Raw genomic sequence first — 9,343 nt, 5'->3', positions numbered from 1 at the left:
GCTGGAGTGATAGCACAGCAAATAGGGCATTTGCCTTGCACGTGGCCCACCCGGGGTTCGACCTCTGGCATCCCATATGGTCGGGAGTTATTTCTTTATTTTGTTTTTTGTTTTGGGGTCACATCCGGCAGCGCACAGGGGTTAATCCTGGCTCTACACTCAGGAATTGCCCCCAGCAGGCTCGGGAGACCATTTGGGATGCTGTGATTCGAACCATCATCCTTCTCTGCATGCAAGGCAAACACCCTACCGCTGTGCTATCTCTCCGGCCCACCAGGAGTTATTTCTGAGCACAGAGGCAGAAGTAACCCCTGGGTGTGACCCCAAGGCTCTAATTTAGAATAAATAAGTGGGGTGAAACTGTGCACCCCACTGAATTCTAATCAGTCTCAAGGCACCCCACATTTGAAAGTTGCCAACATGGTCAGAAAGAGTCTCAGGGAGACCCCGATTTTGGAATGCATACAAAGACGGGTTCAGGGTTCTCTACAACTGAAGTTCAGCATAAAAGCGTGGAGTGAATTACCCCCATTAGAAGATATTGAATAAAAATGGGAAGAACACGTGTCCTAGTATCTTTAAGAGGTTTATCAGCCCGCCAACCCCCGTTAGAATCCTCAGCGCTGCAACATTTGAGATGCAAATGTTTTTAATCAAAAAGAAATAAATGAATAAAGGTGTTTTAAGTTCACCCTTCAGCTGGTAGAGAAATTAAAATACAGTAATAAAGATAGACTGCTGGGGGGCTGGAGTGGTAGCACAGTGGTAGGGCTTTTGCCTTGCATGTGGCTGACATAGGACGGTCGATCCTGGGCGTCCCATATGGTCCCCCAAGGCAGGGGCGACTTCTGAGCACATAACCAGGAGTAACCCCTGAGCGTCACTGGATGTGGCCCAAACCCACCCACTTGACTGCTGGGGCTGGAATGATAGCACAGGTGTGGTCCAAAAACATTCATCATCATCATCATCATCATCAATCATAATCTGCTGAGATGCTTGTGGATTGAAAAGGCTTTTATATTTTTGGATTTTGGACCTCATTCGATGGCGCTCAGAAATCACTCCTGGCAGGCTCGTGGGACCAAATGGGATGCCGTAGGTGTAGATCAAATCCAGCTGACTTGGCCATGGCCAACGCCTGCAACACAAATGCCCTACTACTGTGCTATTTCTGCTATTTCTTGCAAAGGCTTTTGGGTTAAAGTGTAATATTTTTTTAAATAGGTATCACTCCTAGCTGGGGAGCTGGGCATATGGTTTTGGGCGTCTAATTCAGGACCTTGCAATGTGTTAGAACTGCTCCTGACTTTGTGCTCGGGGTGGAGGGTGTGTGTTTGTGATGCCAGGGATCAAACCTGGTTCCCTGTAAATTCTGTAACTCAGAGCCTTTGAATCATAACCCTGGCCCCACCCTTAAACTTTCCTGGTCTCGAGGACCATCTTAGGATGGAGAAAGACCCTTAGGAGCTGTAGAAATCTTTGCAAAATTGGGGCCTGAGCAATAGCACAGCGGAGAGGACGTGAGTGTGACCTGGACGCATCTGACCTGGGTTCAATCTCTGCCATCCCATAGGGTCCCCAAGCCTGCCAGGAGTGATTTCTGAACGCAGAGCCAGGAGTAAACCCACAGTGCCACCGGGTATGCCCTCCCCCGAAAAAAAAAAACCCACACCCAACAGAAACAGAAAATAGACTGTTATTCTGATTTCATGTTCGAATTTCCCCATGTCATTCTGTAGCAACTCTGAGTATCAGGACATTTAGCTGAGGAAATTTTCCTTAGCTGTGCCGGCACGAAGGAAGAAAAAATATTTTTTTGTGGGGCCAGAGCAATAGTATAGCAGGTGGGAACATTTGTCTTGCATGCAGCCCACTGGGGTCCCATCTCCAGCACCACATATAGTCCCTAAGTGCAGAGGCAGGAATAGAACCTCTGAACGCTCCAGGTATGACCAACCAACCAACCAACAAGCAAACAGAAAAACTGGGAGACACTTGTGAAATTCCTGCTTATGAATTCCAGCCTGGGACAGGGCTGAAGTGGGAAGTGAGGCTCTGTTCCTTGCTGCCCATCTCTCTCTCTTTCATGAAAAACTCCCCTTCTTATGCTTCAGAGACAAAGAGTAAAGGTGTTACCTCACAGGCTTCCGGCCCCCTGGAGTGGATGGGTTCTGAGATCCAACATCTAAGGGGACAGAATATTTTGACCTAAACAGCGGCAAGACAGGCAGGGAAGACAGGCAGGGAAGTGATCGTTTCCTCTCTTCTGTTCAGGCGGCTGAGCTCGCTCTTATCAGCAACACCAAGAGCTCGCTCGCTGGGGACTCTGGAATCTGATGAAGAAGCTGCGGATGTTGTCATTAAGTCGTTCTTTTCTATGCTTCTAGAAGAAAAGGGGTATCCGTTCCATGGAAACAAGATCTACGTTTTACCTTAATTATTTTTTTTGTGGGGGACACGGGTCACACCTGGCAGGACCCAGTGGTCTGGGGTCCTTCCTGTTGGCATTTGGGAGACCTCGGAGTGGGAATCAAATTTTGATCTCTCGGGAAAGAGACACAGAATAGTCACTCATCTATAGATTTTTTTTTTTTTTTGGTTTTTGGGCCACAACCGGTAACGCTCAGGGGTTACTCCTGGCTATTCGCTCAGAAGTTGCTCCTGGCTTGGGGGACCATATGGGACGCCGGGGGATCGAACTGTGGTCCGTCCAAGGCTAGCGCAGGCAAGGCAGGCACCTTACCTCTTGCGCCACCGCCCGGCCCCATTCATCTATAGATTTTAAGAAAACTAAAAGACGTTATTGTGATAATGCCCAGAGACAATAGAGATGAGGGCCGGAAGGACCGGCTCACAATTTGAAGTTCACCACAAAGAATGGTGAGAGCAATTAGAGAAATAACTACATTAATAACTACCATGACAATCAGTGAGGGAGAGAAGTAGATGCTTGTCTCAGATACAAGCAGGGATGGGGAGGAGAGGAGGGAGATGGGGAGCATTGGTGGTGGGAATGCTGCACTGGTGAAGGGGTGTTCCTTTTTATGACTGAAACCCAACTACAATCATGTTTGTAATCATGTTGCTTAAATAAAGATATTATTTTAAAAAATTTGGGGGGGGGGCAGAGAAATAGCATGGAGGTAGGGCATTTGCCTTGCATGCAGAAGAATGGTGGTTTGAATCCTGGCATCCCATATGGTCCCCCAAGCCTGCCAGGAGCATTTCTGAGCATAGAGTCAGGAGTAACCCCTGAGTGCTGCTGGGTGTGACCCAAAAACCAAAAAAAAAAAAATTTTTTTTTTATTTCTCTGGGCTTAAAGATATTACAGGGAGTAAGGCACTTGCCTGTTCATTCCCTGTTCCCTAACACTGCCTATAAGCACTGCTAGGAGTGATCCCTGAACACAATGCCTGGAGTAAGTCATAAGCATTGCCAGCTATGGTCAAAACAAACATACAAAAAAACCAAATCAGGGGCCAGAGCAATAGAAAAGTAGTAGGGCATTTGCCTCACACACTGCTGAACTGGGATGGACCACAATTCATCATCCCAAAGGACCAGCATCCAATAGGGTCCCCTGAGCCTGCCAGGAGGATTTCTGAGCACAGAGCCAGGAGTAAGCCTTGAGCACCTCTGGGTGTGGTCCCAAAACCAAAAATCCTAAATCAAAATAAAACAGTCCCTGTTTCCCTGAAAGGGTATTCAGGTCTGATGGTGTCCACAACAAAGGTGGAAAAATCCCTCCTGCCCCAAAATCATGGTTGAGGACTATTCCCAGGGTAGTGTGGTCCTGGCTGATGGATCCCTCTGGGGTCTCATAGGAATGTACGGCAGCAGATTTCTCCTTTTTGCATGAACCTCAGCAGCCTAGGGCTACCCCCTAAATCCTCCCACAGAAAAAGCCCAGTTCTGCGAATTCCACCTTATCAAACTGCCAAGCCACCAGATTTGTTTCAGATTTATAGATCCTGGACTCCTCAATCTCTCTCTCTCTCTCTCTCTCTCTCTCTCTCTCTCTCTCTCTCTCTCTCTCTCTCTCTCTCTCTCTCTCTCTCTCTCTCTCTCTCTCTCTCTGTAGTTTTTGGACCACATCCAGTGGTGTTCAGGGGTTACTCTTGGCTTTGTGCTCAGAAATTGCTCCTGGAAGGCTCAGGGGACCATATGAGATTCTGGGGATGGAACCTAGGTCCTTCCTGGGTTGGCCACGTGCAAGGGAAATGCTGTACCTCTGTACTATCATCTGATCTCCATACATTTCATTTCATCCACTGAGTTTTTCAGTCCTGTCATTTCAGTTTGGAGTTTTTTTTTTCTTTTTTCTTTTTTAGTTTTGTGCTTAGGAGTTACTCCTGGCTCCACGCTTAGAAATCGCTCCTGGCAGGCTTGGGGGACCATATGGGGTGCTGGGATTTAAACCACCAACCTGCTGCATGCAAGGCGAATGCCTTATCTCCATTCTCCATGCTATCTCTCCGGCCCCAGTTTGGAGTTTTCTAATTTTTTTTTTTTTAGTTTTTGGTTTTTGGGTCACACCCAGCAGCGCTCAGGGGTTACTCCTGGCTCTATGCTCAGAAATCACTCCTGGCAGGCTCGGGGGACCATATGGGATGACGGGGTTTAAACCAACGACCTTCTGCATGAAAGGCAAACACCTTACCTTCATGCTATCTCTCCGGCTGAGTTTTCTAATTTCTTACTTTGTGTTCTCTTCAGCTTGATCTTTCTTTGAGTTCTATGAGCATCCTTCATATTACTACTGTAAACTCCTGGTCTGAGAGGTTAATTATGTGGTTGGTACTTTCTGGGGTATCAGTGGTGCCATTTTCATTCTCTATGCCTGCTGTTGTCCTGCGTAGTTTCCCCATTGACATGCTTGTAGCGTGACTTTTACTGCTTGTTGGGGTTCATGGGCTAGGAGATGCGTGCGGCTGCATAGGGGATCCTCCCTGCTTCTGTTTCCTGGCCAGGGAACCTCGATGGGATTAAGTTCCTTGGGGTCGGGGCCGGGTAGGTGGCGCTGGAGGTAAGGTGCCTGCCTTGCAAGCGCTAGCCAAGGAAGGATCGCGGTTCGATCCCCCGGCGTCCCATATGGTCCCCCCAAGCCAGGGGCGATTTCTGAGCACATAGCCAGGAGTAACCCCTGAGCGTCAAATGGGAGCGTCCATCTGGGATCAGGGAGCCAAAAATGGATGGGTGCAGACGCTTTTAAAGGCACCAGGTAGGAGATGGTACCGCCTTGTGGGCTGGGACCACCTACCTGGTTGGTGAACCTTGTGGGCAACCTCCCACAGGGATAAGGAAGCCCCCCCACACCTCAATATCTTATAGTAGTGCCAGTCCAATAGTGTCACAGGAAATCTGATGGGAAAGTTTCATAGAAACCAGCCAAGCTCAGTGAGTCGAAACAGTAACACACAAGGCTCAACCCACACCAACTAAATTTACTAATATTTACTAGTATTAGATTATCCAGAAATTAGCCATAATTTACTAACCCAGTAAATCCTTGGACACTGACTATAGAAATATCATGGAGAGATAGAACAATCATTTCAGATTGGCCAGTGTTGGGGCTGGAGCAATAGCACTGCAATAGGGCGTTTGCCTTCCACATATCTACCCAGGACAGACCCTGGTTTGATCCCTGGCATCCCATATGGTCCCCTGTGTCTGCAAGGAGTGATTTCTGAGTGCAGAGTCAGGAGTAACCCTGAACACCACTGTGTGTGGTCCCCCCCAAAAAATCAAATTGGCTAGTGTTTATCTAAGTTTTAATAGTTGTATTTGAGGGAACAGAGCGATAGCACAGTGGGGAAGGCATTCACCTTGAACGGGGCTGACCGGAGTTTGATCCCTGGCATTCCATATGGTCCCTGAACCCGCCAGGAGTGATTCCTGAGTGCAGAGCCAGGAGAAACCCCTGAGCGCTGCCAGGTGTGCTCCCCCCCACAAATAAGTTGGGTTTTATTGTTTTGTTTTTTGGTTTTTGGGTCACACCCGGCAGTGCTCAGGGGTTATTCCTGGCTCCAGGCTCAGAAATTGCTCCTGGCAGGCATGGGGGACCATATGGGATGCAGGGATTTGAACCGATGACCTCCTGCATGAAAGGCAAATGCCTTACCTCCATGCTATCTCTCCGGCCCCCCAAATAAGTATTTTTTAAAACGGTGACAAATTTCTCTGAACACATTAAGGAGTCTACTGAGCATTTTGGGGAGGCCTCCTTCATCTTCTCACAGGTACCTAGGGAAACATTAAAAATTATATGCATCTGGGACTGGAGCGATAACATTGTGAGGAGGGCGTTTGTCTTGCACACATGCAGCTAACCGGGTTTGATGCTCTGCATCCCTTATGGTCCTTTGAGCCTGCCAGGAGTGATTCCTGAGCACACCAGTAAGCCTTGTGTACAGTCAGGTTTGGCTCCAAAGCAAACAAACAAAAAATTTATCCTTATCCTGCAGATGAGAAACCGCTTTAGGCAGAAGTGAAGTAGAAGTGATGTTATTTGATCCAGGTGCTCAGACAGTCAGGGCTGTGTGGGACCTGACCCAGGTCGAGTCCCCCCAGGGCTCCAGGATCTGGATTGAAATCTGGGTGCAAATGTTCCTCTCTACAGCACGCTTTGCATGCAGAAGGCCCTAATTTTAATCCCGGGTCCTAGGCATGTCTTAGGTCCCAACTCAGAAACAGGCAGCAGTGGAGAAATAGGAGAGAGATCCCAGTTTTTACACATGCAGACAGACTCAGCCTAGCTATTGCCAGAGGGGAGTGAGCCCCCGAGTGCCAATCCTACAGGGTTTTTATGTATGCTGCATTACTTTATGGAGAACATTGTTCATCAAATGTACAGTTTGCTAACAAAAATGGTCAGTACAATCAGTAATGGGCCTCAGGTCCCTCCCAGACATTCACTTCGTGTTTCTGTGACACAGTTCCCCCTCAGGCAGCCTGACCAGACTTGTTCACAGATTCTTTTCTCTGTGTAATGTGATTTATGACCTATTTATGCATCTTTGCTCAACTTCTAGAACAGGTTATGCAGAGGTCATGCTTCTAATTTTAGCTTTCTATGGTTCCATGAGCACCATCAGAAGTGACCCCTGAACCCAGCCTGCAGTACCCCTAAGCATCTTCAAATAGGTTTCCCCAAATAAAAAAATAAAATAAAAGGTGGGCTGGAGAGATAGCATGGAGGTAGGGCATTTGCCTTGCATGCAGAAGGACGGTGGTTCGAATCCCGGCATCCCATATAGTCCCCTGCGCTTGCCAGGGCGATTTCTCAGTGTAGAGTCAGGAGTAACCACTGAGTGCTGCCGGGTGTGACCCAAAAACCAAAATAAATAAATAAATAAATAAATAAATAAATAAATAAATAAATAAATAAATAAATAAAAGGTGTGGGCCAGAGCGACAGATAGCACAGAGGTAAGGCCTTTGCCTTGCACGCAGCTGACTCAGGATGGACCTGGGTTCTATCTCTGGTATCTCATGTAATCCCTTGAGCACTGCCAGGAATAATTTCTGAGCGCAGAATCAGGAGTAACCATGAGTGCCGCTGTGTGGGGCCCCAAAACCAAAGAGACAAAAATGTCACCAATGAGACCTGGGGCTTGAGCTTCCCTAAATGAGAGACCCCTTTACCCACTCCTCAGAGGGGACCACCAGGCTCCTGGCTCCCTCTCTGTCTTGACAATCGGTGGCTGCTGTTGCAAAAAGACATACCGTGCATTTGGTATTTAGGGGTTGCAGGGGAGGAGAAACCCCTTGGGGAGGGAGACCAGCATGCCACCCCATTTCTGCTGCACCTCTGGGGTTGCAGAGCCGCCAGGAATGGGGTGCGCGCCTGGAGAGCTAGAAGGAAAGGGGAAAAAGCGCCCCTCACAGACATGGGGAGAGTGGCTGATGCAGAGACGCCTCCATGGATGTGTTACCCCAGTTCTGGTCCGACGCCCACTGCCAGGGCGGCCCTTGTGGGCCCGGGAGAGCCGGGATGTGCAATGCTACTAGTTGGCCGCTGGAGGGAGCAGCGCGCGCAGGCGCAGACCCGACGGAGTAGTTTACGGGTTGGACGTGGCAAGGGGTAGGGGAGTGTGTAACCTGGAGCCCGCGGCGCTGTCGCCCTCGTGCGCCCCCTAGCGGGTCAATATGGAATCGGCGAGTCGGTCGGCCCCGTAGTGCGCAAGCGCGGGCTAGTGCCAGAGTCCTGGGTCCCTGTGGCCAGAGTGGCAGAAAAGGGTGAATCTTGCTGGGATTCTATGGGCAAAGGCTTCCGGTGACCCCAAGTTCAGATAGTTCCAAGCTAAGGGGTGATATGGGTGGTTAACGCTGGAGAAGGTTGAGAAGCAAAGCCCACGTGTCTAAAGAAACAAAAGCCAGGGCCACAGCAGAGCTGTGCTAAGTGGTCCTCTGAGCAGAGCCAGGAGTCACTCCTTTGCATCGCTAGGTGTGGATTCCTCTCTTTCCAACACCCCCTCCCCCCAAATCCAAAGAACCCACTGTAATTTCCAGTAAAAGGTTAGGACTAGAAGAGAAAGGGCTGGATACCCATTACATAAATTGCTCTTACGAGATTGTTGTAATTAAAACCCAAAAGTCCTGGGCCCCAGAGATAGCACAGCTAGGAAGGCATTTGCCTTGCATGTGGCCGGCCCAGGTGCCATCCCCAGGATCTCATAGGGTGCCCTTAGCCTGCCAGGCGCGATTTTAGAGCGCAGAGCCAGGAGGAACCCCTGAGCATCGTTGGATGTGTCCTGAAAACCAAAACAAACAAACAAAAAACTCGAAGTCCAATTTACTAACAGCAACACCTGCATAGGGCCCCTGAATTCCATCTTTGCCACCCACATTCTCTGCTCCATGAGGAGTGGCCCTGATGCATCCCCAGCCCTGGCACTCCCTGGCTCTCCTGGTACCAAACCTGTATTTTCTCTCAGTAAGGAAAAAGAAGTACGTGGAGAGGGAACTAATGTACCCCCGGGGCAAAAAGGAGACTGGGGACTGGAGTGATAGTACAAAGTGGAGTGTACTTGCCTTGGATTCAATCCCTGGCATCCCATATGGTTTCCAGACCAATGCCAGAAGTAGCTCCTGAGTGCAGAACCAGGAGTAAGCCCTGAGCATTGCCGGGTGTGCCCCAAAATCAAAAACAAAGAAACAAAAAAACCCAAAATGGATTCTAAGTAGTAGAGACTGGAAAATAGGGAAAAAGGCAAGACTTTCCAACTTTCAGAGATAAGAATTTGGCAATATACAACTTTATTTTACTTTACTTAAACACTGTGGTTTACAGGGTTGCTCATTATACAGTTATTTCTGGCATTCCGTGTTCCACGA

The sequence above is a fragment of the Suncus etruscus genome, chromosome 13 (assembly GCF_024139225.1).
Source record: "Suncus etruscus isolate mSunEtr1 chromosome 13, mSunEtr1.pri.cur, whole genome shotgun sequence".
In the NCBI taxonomy this organism is placed as follows: Eukaryota; Metazoa; Chordata; class Mammalia; order Eulipotyphla; family Soricidae; genus Suncus; species Suncus etruscus.
Note: the sequence above shows the minus strand (reverse complement) of the source record.